This window comes from Tachypleus tridentatus, chromosome 12 (genome assembly GCF_004210375.1).
Source record: "Tachypleus tridentatus isolate NWPU-2018 chromosome 12, ASM421037v1, whole genome shotgun sequence".
Lineage (NCBI taxonomy): Eukaryota > Metazoa > Arthropoda > Merostomata > Xiphosura > Limulidae > Tachypleus > Tachypleus tridentatus.
Window position 1 is genome coordinate 17,699,373 of NC_134836.1, and position 20,073 is coordinate 17,719,445.

The 20,073-nt window shown below is 30.8% G+C and overlaps 1 protein-coding gene and 1 long non-coding RNA gene across 20 annotated transcripts in view; one reads left to right on the forward strand and one right to left on the reverse strand.

The window, feature by feature from the left end:
• Nucleotides 1–18,431, reverse strand: part of LOC143235028 (xylosyl- and glucuronyltransferase LARGE2s-like) — a 98,365-nt gene extending 79,934 nt beyond the window's left edge. For 4 of the 18 annotated variants that reach the window (XM_076472749.1, XM_076472750.1, XM_076472760.1 and 1 more), the window contains exons 1-2: nucleotides 18,281–18,408; nucleotides 9,722–9,809 (exon numbers count right to left, since the gene is read on the reverse strand). The gene's annotated coding sequence lies outside the window, so the exon portion shown is untranslated. Of the gene's footprint in view, nucleotides 1–747; nucleotides 865–5,436; nucleotides 5,964–9,721; nucleotides 9,810–11,240; nucleotides 11,332–14,120; nucleotides 14,177–18,280 lie in introns of those variants that run through there. The other 14 variants (XM_076472754.1, XM_076472752.1, XM_076472753.1 and 11 more) reach the window with 11 other exon arrangements.
• LOC143235033 (uncharacterized) overlaps nucleotides 12,331–20,073 on the forward strand; it is an 83,256-nt gene continuing 75,513 nt past the window's right edge. For both annotated transcript variants that reach the window (XR_013018895.1, XR_013018896.1), the window contains exon 1: nucleotides 12,331–13,002. This is a non-coding gene — a long non-coding RNA (uncharacterized LOC143235033). The remainder of the gene's footprint in view (nucleotides 13,003–20,073) is intronic.

A 20,073-nucleotide genomic window follows, 5' to 3' on the forward strand; every position in this document is an offset into this window, starting at 1 on the left:
TTTGCGAATGCACCTGTATATTAATACAACTAATATTAACCACGAAATATCCAGATTGTGATCTTCCATCTGGTTTTCTTTTCTTACAACAATATTTAAGGCTATTATTAGATTTCACAGCTATACCAAGATATTCAATGCTAAAATTTGGTATGTGACGTTTCGATGTACCACAAACGGTCTCGGAAGTATACAGTAATTTACTTAATACATTCTTCAGGTGTCTCAGTGTGTAATAGCGTTTCTGTAAATAGATGTCGTTTGCAGCTTACACATCGTAGCTGGTCAGACTGAAGTTTAAGAGTTATGTATTAGCTTACTAATATTAACTGGCAGCTTGAAGGTTCAAATCAATAATGCTTTTTCTTTAAATAAATTCAGCGGTTTCAAGTGTTTTACATAACTTATAATATTTATTATCTGTAAACGTTACATTTATTAACATCTTTTTAAAACTGGACAGATTAAACTATTAGCTTAAGCCTAGCTGATTGTAATAAACAATTCAGTAACTTTTAAATTCGATGTTGTCTGTTGATTGGCCGTTGACAAAAGTTAAGGCGCTTAAAATTTATATTTACTTTTATTATGCTGTATAGTTAATATAGAGTTCTTTTTTATTTTAATGTTGCCATGTCCAATATTCGCGAAGGAGAGAGTAAATAAAAATCTAGTTATAACGAGTACAAAATCCCATAACAGTCAGCCCTCTTCATTTTATTACAATTAATACAAAATACTTTGTACCTCACGATTTAAAAGGCTTGTAGTAAATGGGTGTCACCATTATGTTCGTTTCAGTTACGCTTTACAAAACAGATCGACAGTTATACTAATCAATAGTTGTTTCTTAGCCCACAATATACATGCATACAAGGCACTTCACATCCAGCAGTTTAAGTCATATCTACATATTATACAGTTCACAAAACATATTCGTAAGAACTAAACGTAATTGCACCATGTGACAGCTCACCAACAATATCCGCTCTCCTACATATCGCTAGTTTACGCATGCGTATGTACCTCTTACAACTAATCTGGAAAGAAATTCTAGCGCGATGATTTTACGTTATGTTCGAACAACTTAAAAGGCAAGCGATTGGCAAATCGTTTATACCCAAGGTTCCATAAATACACATATCGTGTGTGGATGCTAACACTAGATCTCACAGTACGAACCTCGACTTAAGCTAGAGTTTTGTTTTAGTCAACCAAAATCAACTAGCAGCTCCTACGTTCGCATTAAAAGTTTTCTTTTCTTTGCAGAAATTCAGCGGTTTCAAGTGTTTTACAAAATTTATTATGAGATGTGTTGACGAGATACCCACTTGAAGTAAAAATGTATCCGAAGATAACCTAGGAAGGTCGAAATGTTGTTCTCTGCTTTATTAGTAAGTGTTTATACCCATACCAACAGTTCTGATACAAACGTATTGTCTATTCACATTACTTTCCTGATTTACTAAAACACTGTTTGTAAATCACATAATACTATGCAACAGAATACTTGATATGATTTTTCTAAGTGATACATTCTATTCAAAACACTTAAAATGTTATTTAAATATATATCATGTGTAAACTGTGTTGATAAAAATCAGAATACAAAACAGCAATAAGGTCGGTAATTTAATATCCGGAAACTACTAACTTGCATGGAGACAAACCAGATCAATTAAATCATATACACTGGGTCAAGAGAGGTCAATGATGCGTGAAGAGAGAATACGGACTTTATTTTTTATATATATAACATATACAAAAACAGGCTTACAGAAAAAAAAAAAATGATCTAAAACCAAGCATTATTTAAACCCCCATCGTACTGTTTACATAACGGTTTGGGGTTTTGAATTTCGCGCAAAGCTACTCTAGGGCTGTCTGCGCTAGCCCTCCCTAGTTTTGCAGTGTAAGACTAGAGGGAATGCAGCTAGTCATCACCACCCATCGCCAACTCTTGGGCAACTCTTACCAACAAAAAGGGATTGACTGTCATATTATAACACCCCCACGGTTGAAAGAGCGAGCATGTTTGGTGCGAAGGGGATTCGAACCCGCAACCATCGGATTACGAGTTGAACACCTTTACCCACATGGCCATGCCGGGCCCGGTTTATATGAACGTTTTGATTTTTATTTCATGAAAACGTATAAATAGGCACTATTACAAAATGCCTCCCACTTCCTGCTCTATTAAACCATCTCTGAAGATGTGGTAAGCGTTTGGCTTCCTTATAATGCCCAAAAAGCGGGAAGACTCGAGCAATAAAAGACTAAAAAGTCGGTTAAGATCATACGGTTGGTTTCTTTTGGTCTCTTTTCTATCCATCTACGGATCTTAACAACGTTTACATTACATAATCACGCAATGTAGCCACGAGGTTTTCGTTTTGTTTTTTCAAACAAGTAAATCAGACGCCCATCAGAAACGTCATGCATACTCTTAACTTTCAAATGGTTAGAACAAGGTACGTGCAAATCACGTTTTGATACACACCACAAACGGACTGAAAAATATACTGGTTTACTTTAATATAATCATCAGGTATCCCATATTACACTTAAGGTTCCTTAAACAAATCGTATTTAGAGCCTACACATCATGTACGACTGTACGTTATATGAAATTCCATGATTTTCATTATTTCACAATTTCAACTTTACAAGTTTAATAATAATAATTGTGCCAGTCAACGCCGTTATCTATACAAATGCCACTCTCTTTGCATTTTGTGTTCAGTTTAAAAAGGTTTTAAAAATAAACCAACAAATAACTTCATGCAAGACAGTATACACGAACAAACTGAATCAGCAAATGCTTCATTTAGGGCTTAATTAAATTAACTGTGTGCTGTATTACGATAATTGTTGAACAAACAGAATTCACTTAGTGATTATCTAAAAAAAGTGATTAAAAAATTAAACTGTTGATACAAACTGCTAACGACAAGTTAACCAAAAAACAAAAAATTAAAAAGTGACTTCGGTTTTCACTACCCAATCAGAATGCACATCAATTAACCAATATTACGTAAAATGAACACTGACAATTCAGATACCATCAAGAAATTATAATAAATATGATACAATAAACCATTTGAAGAACACATGGGTTTTGCTTAACACATTTCCATCATATTTATTACGTTTAAATCTGAACAAGTTACACGAAATCCACCAGGGATTCGTATAAAAACAACAGGGGGGGATACACTGAACAGAAATAAAAATAAGTAACACGATCGTTAAGGCTGAATATGATTGAACGACCTTTATTTACGGTCTAAAGACATACAAACGTCTATACAAATGTTGACAGGATATGAAAGTAATCAAATTTGCGTTTTTTCCTGATATTACATCTTCAAGTTTTCTTAGAACAAATGAATAAACATCAATATTTGGTATGTTATACAAATGCACATGCTTTGCCACTATTCGTGCTCTTAGTATATTTATAGACTGTTTTAAAGTGTAGAACTGGAATATCCCGTTACGATTCTACACACACACACACACACACACACACACACTGAACACGAAATACTGTAACCTTATTTTATTCAAAATTTATGAAAGCAGTTCAACTATGTACAGAGTGTTCGTAAAGTCACTGTGCACTTATATATTTATTAACAGACAAAACTGCACAGTGACTTTCCGAACACCCTGTTTAAGACAAAGGCGGAACTGAATTATGGAAATACTGTTATATTTCTTGATACTGTTTTAAAAAAGCATTACATTAGTTTTACTATTTTGCTTGTTCCAAATTACAGAATAAAGAATTCTTAAAACTAACTTTCGTTTTAAACTCCTGTATAACTCAAAATACATCCACAAAAAAACATGAGATATAAAAAGTAAACAGATAACAAATGAAGACTTAGTTTAAAATGCTCATAAACAAAAAACATTAATTACACAATTAGATACAATTTTTGTTTACTTGTTTGAAAATATTAAGATAATCAATAATCTTTTTTGTCCACAAGTTCTACCTTAGAGACATCGAGAGAATTTATTCATCTTTAATTTATAACAAAAACAGCAATTATAAGTTCATGCACATTTTGATAGATTTAAGCTTGTACCAATTAAAATGTTTTACTCCTACTATAACACATCACAATGCCTTCACAATTCCTTAAAAAATGTATTAAACTTGTATACAAGCTACTATTTAAAAAGCAGATGCCTATTTTAGTTTTTTGATTGAGTATTTAGTTTAGCTGTAATATGAAATATGCTGGGAGGTAGAGTTGCACAATTTTGTTAAACAGAAGAATCAAACAGCAAAAAGTATTATGATATACAATGATTCTCTTAAAACTAACCAATTAATTTTTACAAGTGATACATTTTTTATGAATGGATTCTTTGTTGTAAAGTAATATGCTTTTTGAAGTATGTGATCTAAGTGCAATGACCACTTGATATTAAAATGTATAAATGTTACTTCTAATTTAAATATAAGCCCTATTGTTAGGTAATTTCAACTGCATAATTTTACAACATAAATAACATTCAAGTTTCCTTTCAATTAGAACCTGAGGCAATAATACTACATCAACTACAGTAAGAAATTCCTGGTTTTAATTTCAACATAATTAGCTTTGGCTTAAAACTTCACATACAAGACAAGAGTTTACCTAACTCTTTAATTGTGCACAGAATTCACGTCTTTTGATATTTACAATTTACAGATAAAGCAAGTTACACACCCTTTTTGCAGTTACAAGAAATACAAAGATGTGATACAACTTTCCTACCTAAAAAAAAGTTTCATAGCTACAAACATAAAAAAAAAACTTTAAACATTAGGTTTTCTCATAGTACTTAAACTAAAAACTCATACCCAAGTATCTTTTAGTATGTAATCAGTACATGTGAATATCCCAAAGCAAAATGTTGACTTAGACTACTACTTTCATCATTGAAACTATACAGTACATTAATTTCAAATAAATTACATTTTTACCACATTTAGCATATTTATATTATACCTATATGTACACGAGTGATTACACTATGTACCACAAGTTTTGTTACTGGACATTATGTGCTATTTCTTAATTGCTTATGTTGTAAAAGTACAGAAAATGGCCATTATTCCCTCAAACTTTGCTTTTGTGATCTGGATAATGAAATTAAGAAATTAACCTATTTTCTATATAAAAAGGGGCAAATTTGCACATTTTCATTTACATAACATCTGAATAAAACAACATATGAATCAAGACTTACATGTATTTATACTAAAGTTATACAAAAATGAACAAAAATATTTAAAAGAGTAGTTTTTCGAGATTTGCGAATGTAATGTAAATCACTTTCACGTATCAGCCCCCAAATAGTCTCCCATCACGTTTTCATTACACACTCCTTGGTAGTGGCGTTCAAAGTCCAGTATATCTTGGTGGAAGTGCTTACCTTGCTCCTCTGAGTTTGTCCTCATGTTCTCCTTGAATTTATCAAGATGAGCATCAAGGATATGGACTTTCAGAGACATCCTGCAGCCCATTTTTCCGTAGTTCTTCACCAAAACCTCAACAAGTTCCACATAATTTTTGGCCTTGTGATTGCCCAAGAAGCCCTGAACCATTGCAAGAAAGCTGTTCCAAGCTTTTTTTTCCTTTCCTACTGAGCTTCCTAGGGAATTCTGTGCACTCCAGGATCTTTATTTGTGGTCCAATGAAGACACCAGCTTTGACCTTTGTCTCAGACAGCTTAGAGAGGTCTCAAAGGTACTTGAAGGTTGCAGACTCCTTATCAAAAGTTGTAACGAATTGTTTCATAAGATCCAACTTTATGTGCAATGGTGGGAACTTGACATTGTGCCTCCCCACAGAAAACTCAGTTCATTGTGATAAATTGGCCACATACATAGCAGAATGCATCTGGAGAATGCTTGCAGCTTCTTGATGCCATCTCTGATAAACTCAAATAGGTCTGTGTGTTCACTTAGGCAGCTAGTACTAAACTGAAGTGGTGAGTGATGAGCCCTTGCAACATATATATTACTATGGAAAGTTCTAGGAAATTCTAAAAGGTTCTTGAAAATTCTTGCCAGTTCAAGAAATTTCTATATCAGCTCCTCAGCACTGAATCTACCAAGAATGTTTTTGAAAATGGGTACATTTGACAATTTCATTATCCAGGTCACAAAAGCAAAGTTTGAAGACAAAAACAGATCTTTTCCATTTAGTTTAGGCATAAGCAATTGGGAAACAACACTTTCTGCCCAGGAATAAGAAAAAGTAAATATTTTGTTACACAGTGTTATAATAATATAAAGTACAATTATTCTTTCTCACTAGTTAAGGTTCTAAATATTTGGTTCTTTTTTTGTTAATGCTACTTTTGTAATTTTTGTAGTACTTCAGATATGCATATATAGATTTATACTAAAATTTAACATCAGATGGTGTCAGTTTTATTCTCTGTTTAATCTATTTTAAAAACAGAAGTATAGCACCACTAATACCCTGATTAAAACAACCAAAAGAAGTTTTTTCCTTTTTTACCCTCCAAGATTAAACATTACAGTAATTATAATGTACAAATGTACAAATATACAAAATAGATCTCATCTTCTAAGCTTGTCAAAACCCTTTATCTTGAATGTAAATGAGTTTTTTACTTTCCATATTTTACCTGTATGGTGCTTTAGACTTCATATTTCATCAATCACTCAAAAGGAGATTTGACATTTTAATATTCTTTGCATCAGTTATGAAACTGAAAAGTACACTCCTTTGATATCAAGTCTCAAGGAAAAAAAATAAAAGTGCTGTTGCAGAAACTTAATATCAGAATATTAACTTTTACTCTTCACATCAAAATATACATTAAATTTATTAAGAGTATTTTAAGTTATTTTAAAATTATTTACAATGAAAGCAAATGCAATAAACAAAGGCTTACATTTTATAAAATCACACTACATATGTAAAATAACCACCAGAATGAAGTTTCAAATCTTTCACCTGTAAGTGTGTAAAAACACTATTCATTATTTACTAAAAAGATTGTTAGAGTAACTTAAATGCTAAATACAAGTAGCATACTACTAAATGTAATATGACCATGTTTTCCTGAGAATAGTCAGATTTCAAAGGTAATTTATTCTCAGCAAACCTGTGTACATGTACATTTCTAAATCTCCCAAGCTTATTGACACTACACATTACAGCTGGTATATGAAAATAGAATTTGCAATATCAATTTAGGCTGTCTGAAAATTTTCCACATACATTAATTCCCATGACAGTGGACTATACAAACTTAAAAGGACAATATACATACTTACTATAAACAAACTTGCTGCACTATTAATTGTGCTTGATACCCAAAGTATACCTACTGTCTGATAATTAGAAAAACAACAGTGAGGAGGAAAATGATCTTGATATACAATGAATATTACTACTTGACTGACAAATCATAAAATTAGCAGAATAAATTCTTTTAATTTTTTAAAACACAATCCCTTAAATGCACAGCCATCAGTTTATTTATAATGTTAGAAAAACACATGGATTCAAGAAGTTCAAACAGTTTGCTCCTAAAGAGAAAAGTGTCTATCTTTCAAAAGCACGCGGGTTATAAAGTTTCTATTTCATTTCAACCGTCAGTTTATGTATGCTTAACTATACCTTATATAAAACACCATGTTTCATTGGTCACTACATTTGATTGTAGTTTAAAATAGCATATAGAAATAAGTTATGAATGTGATGAGTTAGTTTTCAAGTAGTACCTCATCAGTGAAATAGTTTGTAAAATTGAAAGTTTTGACAGATTTAAATGAAAACAACAAATATTTCTATCTAGACAGGTGGTACAAAAATGTTTTTACAAACAAGATTATTAGAGGTCACTTTTACATGTTTTAATACACTAACAGATTTCCACACACATTCTGAATCTATTTTAATATTAACTTTTTACAGCATAACTTCAGTAAAAAATCTAATACTAAAATATTTTAAAAATGCTAATGTTTCCTTGTTACTTACCATAACACCAAATCCATAGTTCTGAGTGTTCAAATTAGTTTTAAAATAAAAATATCTTCATGCAGTACTGAATGAGATATCAAAATATCTAATCATTACAAGTTCAGTAGGGGTAAAAAATCAATAAACATATGAGCTCAGTAAGACAGTGATATAGTACTGTCTATACAAGAAGTGAATTTGAATTATTTAATAATGGTTTTAACATATATGGTTATGTTTCATCATTAGTGTTCTATAATGTGTGTAATAAACTGAATGATACATTTAATCATACAAAAATCACTGTGAATGGCTTCCAGCACCAAGGTTGAAAGCCGACACCACATAAATGGTAAATAGTTAAGAAAAATCAATGAACTAGATTTGATTAAATTAACCACTGGCCATTTTTTGTATTGTGTTTGTATTCTTCCACTTTTCATTTATTTTTAGTTTTTAACACTACTTATCTAAATTTTAATTTTAGGAATAACAATAATACATTATTTCATTTATATTTTGGCACAAACAAACTTCTTCATTAGGAATCAATAAACAAAGTTTTCATATTTTCAAAATGAAAATTACATTATTATTCTTAATATTCATGTCACTACCAACAAATTTTTCATTCAGTCTTTTCACACTTTCTCTAAGCCTATTCCTCGAAAATATTGTTAATCCATCTATGCAAATCACTAACTGTCAAGTCATGTTGCTGCTTTAAGTCATCATTCTCAAACAGAAAAAGATATAACAAAGTCTCAAAAGGCCTTTGGGCAAATATTTTTGTTGAACTATTCAATCACTAAAAATGTATTTTTTATTCAAATTTGGAATAAGAACCATAAACAAAAATATCAGTTTACTGCTATTCTTTTTACAGCTGTTCTCTGATTTTTTTTCCAAGAAATCAACATCTTTCCTAAGATAAGGAGAACAAAACTTTTCAGTGTTCTAAGCACTTTTGACAACAGACTGAAAGACCCTGCTAACAAAAGTGGTCAAATCAGTAAGGTTCACAGTTGAAAACACTAAAAGCCTTCTACTTTTGCCAAGCTTCTTCCATGTTTCAAACTAAACAACATCAGGTTCAGAAAGTTCACTTTTAAGAAGTTTTTCCAAGTTCACCTAAAACAAACTTCTGAAGCACAGATAGAATTAAAGAAAAATTCTTTGCTTTTAATGAAATTGATTTACTTGGAGATTTAGTCTATTACATTAGAGAAAATATTAAAAAATAAAGAACTGATGCTATCCCTAAGTCTTTTATCAGTTAAATAATTAAAAAAAAATCCTTGAAGCCTTAAAACTATCATACTCCATCTCAGTCTTACAGAAAGTTTTCCTAACTTCACAATTTCTATCCTACTAGAGTCTTACCTGAACTTATAAACTTTGCAGTTTTCATTAATCAACAATTTAATAACCATTATTGAGACTGAGATTTGACTGAAAAATGATTTTTTAATACTCTGTTCAATCAAATGAAAACATTTCTATTTCTACTGTCAATCTAATCTTTCCAAAATGTTTTGTAATTTAAGTTTTCTTAAACTAGAGGTGGGGTTCATTAATTCTACAATTGGTACCAATAAATACTATGAAGTACTCTTGTATAGTTACATTTCTAACCATTTTATAATCTGTACTACAAACAAGGTCGAAAACAATCTCTTATAAAATGCAAAAACAAATGTCCTTCAGAACAATACCTTCTAAAATTCATCAACTCCATGTCAAAAAGAAAGGCCTGAATATTCAGTTTTCCCCAATTTCAAAGTCACCCTATAAAATATAAGACTGGGAGGCAGAAGGTAATTCAGCTCACAGTTCATCCAACAAAGAAATCAGCCCCACTTATATTTCCTCACTTCCATAAAATTACCCAACAAAACTTTAAATGTTGAAACTGTTAATAAACACAAACACACATTCATCTAGCAGACTAATTCATAAATTAACAATTCAAACAGAAGAAATTGTTTCACCTAATAACAAGCCTGGACCCAGGCATCCATAATGTATAATTATTTCTGCATATATCTAGGATTTCATTTCAACTTAGATCCTTCCATAATGTTAACAAACCTCTCATGCTTCAATTTTAATCATCTGAAACAGATCTAGTTATTCTGTTTCACATGATACAAGATCAAATCTTTTATTCTCTCCTCTTATTTCAAACCAAAAATATATTTTTTTAGCCATTCTCCACATTTTCAAAGCAATACATCTTTAATATACATCCCTTACTTCTCTACAAACAACAAAAAAGGTACTTGCTTAGCAAACATTTCTAATTACCTAGCTCTAATAATTAACCAATTTCAACATGATCAATATTTATTAACATTTATTTTGATACTTTATTTACCAATAGCAAAAGTCACCACTTATGGCTATAAATCATAAAAAAGCACTGCAGAAACAAGCAATTTACTGGTAACGTGAAACCTGACCTTTCAAAACATCATCAGGTTAGATTAAATAACAGTATTTTTGTTAACATTTTTTGTCAAAATCAATTTATATCTAATTTATATGCTTAACAATAATAATCACTAAATAAAGATTTAAGTCACAGAAATACTTTGTTACCACCTACCATACCTTCTGAACTTAAGAATTACATCATATTATGTCATAAAATGTTCAAAGCTTTCAAATAAATATAATTTAACAAGAAAAACTTAACAAAAAATAACAACTAAAGAAACTATAAAAATTTACATGTCAGTGGGTTGTTCCTTAGACTTTACATAACACTATTGTTCTCCTCTGCTAAGTTTAGTTGTTTTCCCACAAAACTATGACCTCTTGCACCATTCTATTCACTCTACATTGAGAAAGTTACTTTTAGTTCATGTTCTACCTTATCCAATTGTATTTAAAAATTGCCTGTAATTATCTTCAAAGAAGAGCTAAATTTTACAAGATGTCATCAAGAAAGGTGTATGAGAAATAAAGTATTCTGAGGAAATGACAGTTTGTTAGCAAATAAGTTTATGCTTTGAAACAGGCAGAAAAATTGTAAAAAAAAAAAAAAATCAACAAATGTGTTATTTACAAACAAGTCTCCTAAATTGTGCAGAAATACATGAACATTTCCCCATTTTATTTGAAAATTATATAAAATGTCAATTTAGCATATTTAAGTAAAAAGGTTGTTGAAATATTTATTTTTATCTCAATATTGAAATTCAATATGCAGGTGTGCATTGATTGACTTACAGAACAAGTTTCCATTGGCATTAACAGGTTTTTCATTTACAAACAGTGGTTTAAATTTTCACTTTTTATAAGGATAGGTGTGGAAGAACATCTACAAAGAACCAAATGGTGTCTTGTTACCTACATATTATGTAAAACACTAAACAAAAGGCTTACAGCTTTTAACAATCATTACATCCAAACCCTTCTCATATTCTACAACACTAATATTTCCCATATAAAAATAATGTCTTCCAAATTTTCACACCACATACTCATTACTTTACATTTATTACTATTTACCTCCAAGTCTTGCAAATTAGTCCACTCAACAATAAAGATGCAATTTCCAAAGAAACAGACTTAGCTGCTAGTTGATTATCAGGCCAGTTAGAACTCTTGCAGATTGTAGAGTGATCCATATCACTAACATAGACCACAAACAATAAAGGACCCAAGACATGCTCTTAAGAAGCCCTCCTAGTTACATCACATCCCAATCAGAATGAAGCCCATTTATTAATACTCTACACTTTCTACTTTTAAGAGCTTTTGGTCTTTTTTTTTTTTTCATTTAGATTCACAAGATTTTAACTTCTTAATTATCCTGTTGTGAAAAGCTTAAAGAAAGCAGTAAGGAGGTTGGATCTATTTTAGTTTCTATGGAGAAAAGCCTTTTGTTTGGAATTTGTTATAGGACACCTGATGAAATTAATAAAATTCTATAGTGAGATTGGTTTCAACTTTTAATAAGGACATAATTAATAGAATTTTAAGTTTAGATTTGGAAATGCTACAGCTAAATAATGACAGAGAAGTTTTAAGATTTGTTAAAGATATTTTTTTTATTATATATACATATGGGTGGAGATAATAAAGGGTTAAATTCTAATGAACACATTTTATATAATTAAGATTTGGGTGATCTGGATGAAAATGACTATTTCTAAGTTGCATTGTGATATTTGACTGCATATGAGAATTAGAAATAATAGATTTTAAATACAAACTGAAGAGGTGCAACAAGAATTCTGTTGTGAAATGTGTAACTGAAGTAATTGGAGACGTATGTGATAAAATGTGAAAAATGTTAAAAGTAAATTGTCCAATGTTCGTTGTTACTGAAAAATACGTACTGACTGTAGGCTTGCGAAAATAGGCAGCTCCCAAAAGCACTGGTGTTGAATATGTTTTTAGGTAAATTCTAATCCATTTTGAACTTTTAGAATAAAATTTCAACTTTTCTTTGTAGGAAAAAAAATCATATCAAATCACCACAAAAAACAGCCTGATAATCACAGAAGACTAGTTACATATTTTTCAGTATTAATACTCAAACCTTTTACATGTATACCTAACTAAATGTTTACACCCTCAGCTGTACATAAAAAAAAACATTACATAAATAAATTATGACCCTTTCCTTGTACAAATGAAAATAATTGGAAGTTTAGACCAATAAAGATTACAATAATGTTACAAATAAAATGCTAAATACACATACACACACACAAAGAAAGTTGGATTATAATGTACTATTCAACAATAAGAATTTCTCTAGATACAATATGAGAGTTAAAAGACTACAGCAAATCAAGAGATAAAGAAACAGGAAGTTAAGAAATCAAAAAGGGTATGTACACACACACACACACACACACACACACACACACACAAAGAAGGTTGGATCATAATGTACTATTCAACAATAAGAATTTCTTTAGATACATTAAGGGTATTGAGAATGTGAGAACCAGAGCAGGACCCTTGAGAGATGATAAAGGTAAGCTCATATTTCCAAATAAATCTTATTGGCTTGATAATTAAATTTACTTTTTCTTTCATTTTTAATAATGAAAATTTGAATAAAATAATTTGTCCTCAACAACTGCTAGATGGAAATATCAAGATTATATTCCAAGTTTGTTTAGAAAAAACTAGGATGTTTAAAGAATGGTAAGATTCCTGGACAAGATAAAATTTTTCTAAAGATTTTGAAGGAGCTTAAGAACTAGATATGCAAGCTACCTACTAATACTTTTTGAAAGTTCTTGAATAATGTGCAGGTTCCAGAGAACTGAAAATATTTTAGGTTATAGAAATATTAAATACAAGTGCAAAGAGGTTATAATTTCATTGTGCAAGTCATTGATTAGGCCACTTTTGGAGTAGTGTTCAACTCTGAGCTCCTTACCTCAGGAAAGTTATTAAATTGATGGATAGAGTTTAGGGGAAGACCGCTAGAATTACACCTGTGATGGAGGGATTAAGATTGCTGAAAATTTCTTTTGAAAATAGAACAGATGGGGTTTAATTAAGGTGTTTAAAGTTGTTAAGGACTTTACATTGTTGATGCATGATCTCTTTTTCATATTTAATGGTGAGAATTGTAAAGCTATAGAACACAAATATAAATTTTGGCAAGGAAAGACTCTTTTTCAGTTAAAAGTTTTATCATTATGTTTCAGTCCACTTTCTATGAACTGAATACCTCAATCCTATTTTTAAACAATCTCTATACAGCACCTAAACATCTTCGTAGCATTCGTTCAACCAATACTATAATATGAAATATCTACACAGGAAAATTATAATCAAGGCTCAGATTGTGGAAAGTTATTCATGAGACTAAATACAAGATAAAAAGAAACCTGTTATTTTCACCTTTATACTCAGTAAAACTAGCTGTTATAAAACCTATGACATGACCTCTTCCCAATTAAAGAATATCATTTCAATATTATAGTCCCTACTAGATATTTACTATTTCTCTATTCACTATTTCTTCATGTGCTTAAATAAATCCATTATTCACAAATATATTTTCCCTTAAACTTAAACTTGTTTCATAATTTTAATTTACTTGATGTGAAGATACCCTATCACACACACTCCAATTACCTTTAACATAAATCTCGTAATCCTCAATCCTCGCTCCCTCCTACTATGTAGAAAACCTATTAAGAAGATTATTCAACATTTATTAGCAACAAAGTACACAAAGGTTTTATACTTAGTTAATATCTCAGTTCTACCCATTAAGCAAACAATCACTGTTTACATCATTAAACAGAATTTTGCAGTCATGTTTACCTTAAGAGAAAATCATGTCATAGGTTTTCCATAATTGAAGTAAATAAAAAATAGTGATAATTGCACAAAAGAATTATAATATATACAAGAATCCTTCACTCTAACAACAGGTTATGCCTTTTATAATTATGAAAACATAATTTAAAAAACAAGTCTTGCTGATTAAAACACAGTATTCACTGTTATTACACACATCATATTAATGTTTGGTAAATAAATTTTGAAGCATGTCAAAAGCACTAGCACATCATACAGGAAAAAACTTTCACTGGCATTGAAGTAAGAAATGTTTTCCCCAGTTGAAAATAACATGGAAACAATAACATTTGATAATTTTTACATAAAAGCATATTAAGCCTTAATGTTTCAAATAAACAAAGTTTCATTCATGACAATTTTATCTGTCTGAGGTTAATATACATTTAAAGATGACAAGGAGCCTGTTTAGTCACTGAAGATGTCCCATCCACTACTATAAAATCTGACAATAATAACAAAGTAATAATAAAAAATACCATTAAAACCAACTAGCTCTTATAATTTAAATATTTACCAAGCCTTCCCTTAAACTTTATTAAATTTACCAAAGTCAACTCATCTGAAAGCAGCTTTTATCAAAGGTCAATCATCCCATTAAAAAAATAAACCCTCTTTTTTAAAAGTAACTCATCATCATTCATGGTAGATGTTTAGGTCTGAATTGTAAATATGTTAAATGTTAATTAATTAGGGATGTTCAAAACAATCTTCCATTCCTATTTTGATCTTAAACAATTTTCCAATATGACTCTAACCATGCCAAAGTTTGTATTTGTCTTCTTATTCTACTATTATCACCATTAAAAACAAAAAGTGATGCATCAACACTCAATTCTCTTTAATTTTTAAAGCCTCAGATTCCCTCTTAAATGTTTTCTGAAGTGAGAAAATGATTTCAGAGGTTTTAAACTGTCCTCCTACGACAACCTTTCCATCCCAGATATCACAGAATACTAACAGACATCCTTTGAACCATTTCCACCAATTCAATGTCCTTCATAAGGACAAAAATCCAAAATTGAACACAATACTCTAAATGAAGCCTAACCGGTGATGTATATGCTAATACCATACCCTAATTAAACTTGTATTCAATATTTATGTAAATATAACCTAAAATCCTATTTTCCATACTACTAACAAAAGAACACAGTATGGATAGCTTATGAAACTGATCAAAATCCTCCTGTTCCATAACAACCTCAAGGCTATTTACAACTGCATTATATTTATAATTTTGAATTATGATAACCAACATGCAATATCTTGCGATTACTTTAATTCCAAGACACTTGCACTTTACTTGCAAAACTCACCAAAAGCAGCAGTTTTATCCCAATCAGCAGAAAACAGACATTGTAATGGTGAAAATAAAAAACAATAAAGGTATCAACACTAAGTGTATCCCATTTATTATTTTAGTCCAGTTTGACTGAGCTCTCTTTATATCAACCCTCTGCTTTTATCTACCAAATCTAATAAGCCAATTTATCCTCCACACCTATACAAATAAACTTTCTTAATAATTCCTTTCCATGATACCTAATCAAATGCTGCCTGAGAATTCAGGTACACCAGATTCACGTCTCTTCTCTGATAAGTATACATGTAAGAAGTAACCTCTTGAAAAGATTGTCAAAAAATATTAATAAGGTAAGATTTTCTCCGAGTGAAACCATGTTGACTAGGGTTAAATGATTTTGCGTATGTTCAAACAAATTTTGTCACCACTGATTAACAAATTTAATGGACAATTTTACCACCTCCCTCATAAACACTAGCCAACTTCCATCTCATAATAATTAAATAAGCATTCCTCAATGGCCATACTCTTAACATTTTGCTTACCCTCAATATTTAAAACAAATCATTGAGTTAATTTCTGCATTTTAGCTTTTTTTCCACATGCCCTTTTCAACTGTCTAATGTACAGTTTGAACAAATCCCTTGATTTTCTATAAACCTTTAAGACTCAAGTTATAGTATTCAATTTGTTATAGTGCTTTTCTTAAATTGTATTCTGTACACTCTTTGCAAGTCAACTTGATATTTTATTTGTAATTTCCCATTTTCTTATCTTAAATATTTCGCAATTTTCAAAATTTGATCAGTATCTAATTAATTCAGTTATCCCAATTCTTATCACAACCTATCAGTTTTCTTTTTTTGAAAATTTGCAGCAAAAACTAATTTTTTATCTTCTATTTCCTAAATAGATGTTAACAATGAATCTAAAACATCACTGAATATTCCTTGACCAATTGGTGAGGAAAAACACAGTTTCCCTCATGGTTTGATTCTCACCTTTCCCAATTATTAAGTCTGAAATTAAGATCCCTATAACATCATTAATTTAACCTGGTGGTCTCTACCAAATTCCAAATAAATACCTTCTCTATATCCACTAATAGAAATATAAGCAGATTCAACCTTCATGTTGTTATCTATGATGTCTCCAACTTCAACAAAATACAACACCTTTCACATATAAAGCCATCCCCCCTTTCTTTTTAACAATTATAACCAAACACCTGTATTTCAGACATTTGTGCTTCCAAAAGTGTCTGCTTTTACCAAGTTTTATTTATTACCATAATATCAAAATCTTCCAATTACTGAACCAAATTTCATCAGTTTTATTTCTTACCCTTCTGTGCAAGAGTAACAATTTAGTTTACTCTTAAAATTATTTCTGTACTTTATTCTTACAAAAGATGGATGTTTAAGAATTTGTGTTTTTTTTTAAATTGGTCACTAAAACACAAGTCTAGAGTTAACATAAAAAAAACTAAGCAAGTCTGAAAACTGCAAAATCAATCTTTCTTGCAAGATAAACATTTAGACATGCATGGTTTAATCTGTAAGTAACCCTCAATTAGTAAATACTCATTTCTAATGACAGAACCAGGTAGTAAGATTATAAACATTTAAAGGTCTTACAATTTATCATGGTTTTATCAACACAGTTACTAAGAAATTTTAATGTGTGGATCTTCTCTAAAAGACTTATTTATTACAAATAACAATACTATTTTACTTTTAATGCTTTACCTAATATTTATAAATGAATCAAACTTTCTTTTGCATAATGACTTGTTTAACAAGATCAAGTAAACATATTTGAACTTTTAAAAGTAAAGTTTTCTCCATCAACCTACATTCCAATATAAGATCATTCAGTAATATGTAACGTTTGGGTATGCCTAATACCAATCAGTAAAAAAAGGTTTAATCTTGTTCTCCAAATTTCCAGAAAAGCTCAAAATAAACCATGAAAGAGCTAAAAAGCCAATGATAGTAGTAGTAGTACTACTACTCATATCTGATAGTAATTCTAGGACTCAAGAGACTGTTACTAGTGTTACTCTATAATACCTATCACTACATCTGTTTATGTTTAAACATTGCTGTAATTTTAGTGTAAACTATTTAACAATGAAAATGTTTTGGTAAATAGTGCTGAATAATGCTACTACTAATTGTGCTATTATTAGTAGTAAGTAACCGTAGCAGGATTATTCAGCTGCCAGTTTTAAGAAAATAGTAATAAATAAAACTAATATTTAGTAGTAATTAACAACGATTTGCTACTACTAAATACTAGAAGTAACAACAGCAAAATTTACTAATCAATAGAAATACAGTTTTTATTTTACTATAAAGACTTAAACATTATAACTTATATTAATAAATTTAATATTATCAATTCAATATTAATACTGTAACACTGACAGCTACAGTAAGTCACAATAAGTGTGTATCAACCACACATTGTGGCACTAGAGTTTCTTCTTATCTTCGAATTTTGGAAATAAAAAAAAATAAAACTTGTCATCAATTTCGCTACATCTCTTTTTGGAGGCAAAAGATGTGGCTGTGATAATTAATACAAGTTACTGCTACCTAAGCTAAAAACAACAAAACCTTACTTGTCTTTAGTTTAGGCCTAAACTGTCCCTCCTTTTCCTCTGCGCGGTACTAAATTTACAATGCACGAAACTCAATCTCTTCAGCCACTACATGACTTGTACCATTCGGAACACTCCTGTTTTGACACACGCTTCTCTGAAGTCTCGTCTATTAGATTTAACAGAGGGGTGTGTGTTATAATATAAAATTTTAGATTCGATTTAGACTCGAATATGATACTAAACGTGCAGTAACGATATAAGTTCATTAAAAGTATTTTCTGGGCGCTACATTACACACACACAAAAATGGATAAACAAGAATTTTCCAAACATTAAAAAACTTTATTTTTTGTCGAAAACAATCATGGATTACAAACTAATTCTTAAACGTACTCTAAATTTGTTTAGAATTACTCCCACAGCTACATGAGGACTATCTGCGCTAGCCGTCCTTAATTTAGTAGTGTAAAGCTAGAATTGTTTGTTTTTTTGAATTTCGCACAAAGCTACTCGAGGGCTATCTGTGCTAGCCGTCCCTAAATTAGCAGTGTAAGACTAAAGAGAGGGCAGCTAGTCATCACCACCCACCGCCAACTCTTGGGCTACTCTTTTACCAACGAATAGTGGGATTGACCGTCACATTATAACGCCCCCACGGCTGAAAGGGCGACCATGTTTGGCGCAACGGGGATGCAAACCCGTGACCCTCAGATTACGAGTCGCACGCCTTAACACGCTATGCCATGCCGGGCCTGTAAAGCTAGAAGAAAGGCAGCTAATCATCACCACCCACCGCCAATTCTTGGGCTACTGTTTTATCAACGAATAGTGTGATTAACCGTATCATTATAAAACCCCTACGGATGAAAATGTGAATATGTTTGGTGATAGGAATTCGAACCCAGGACCCTCAGGTGGCGGTCCGAGCGCCCTAACCATCATGCCATGCCAGGCCCAACTCATTCGTCAGATACAGATAAATTTACAGACGCGCATACAGTAAATTAACAGGTGAGAGGCTTATTCACCTACTTCTAAAAATAGTTTTTAGTGTAAATAAACTTGAAAACTTTATATTTACCTTAAAATAAATATTTTACTTGAAATTTACAGCACCTGAATAACCGTATGATCAACAGTTGAATTTGAATGAGTTTCTTAAAGTACAATGTTGTTTTAAATTGATTAGAATCCTAAAAAGTATTAAGCATTTGAAAATACTTTCAGCATTGATTTATATTTCCTTAAAACTCGCATGAAGAGTTAACAGCTTGTTGTCATTAGATATTGCCGGGGAAAAATAACATAAAAGAATCGACTTACCCTGTAATTCCTCATTCCCTCAGTGACAAGGCGTTATTCCTGCGGACTTATAATGCAGAGATTTATTGTTATCTTTATAAACGCCTACAACTAACGCCTACCTAATTCTAGCAGTAAATATAACTGTATCATCATTTGATAGAGTAAAACAGTTTTTACGGTCTGTGACTTCGTATTTCTTTGTTATACACAAGTTTAAAAATAAATATAGTGTTCCAGAGTAAAAAAAAAAAAAAAGAATTTTCAGCGAATAATAAATGAGCATTAAATAATCGAAACGTACAATATTCAATGCTTTGTACGCTGTACAACTGGTGTCTTTTGGGAGCCAACTCTTATATGATGTATGAAATGAAGGAACAAAAACAATCAATACACATACAGGAAATCAGAAGCTAGATATCGAGAGCTACCTCGCATAATCGCTCTATCAGCGGAGTATATTCTGCTTTTCAGCTATTCCGAATGCCTTGAAATTGAAAACAGGT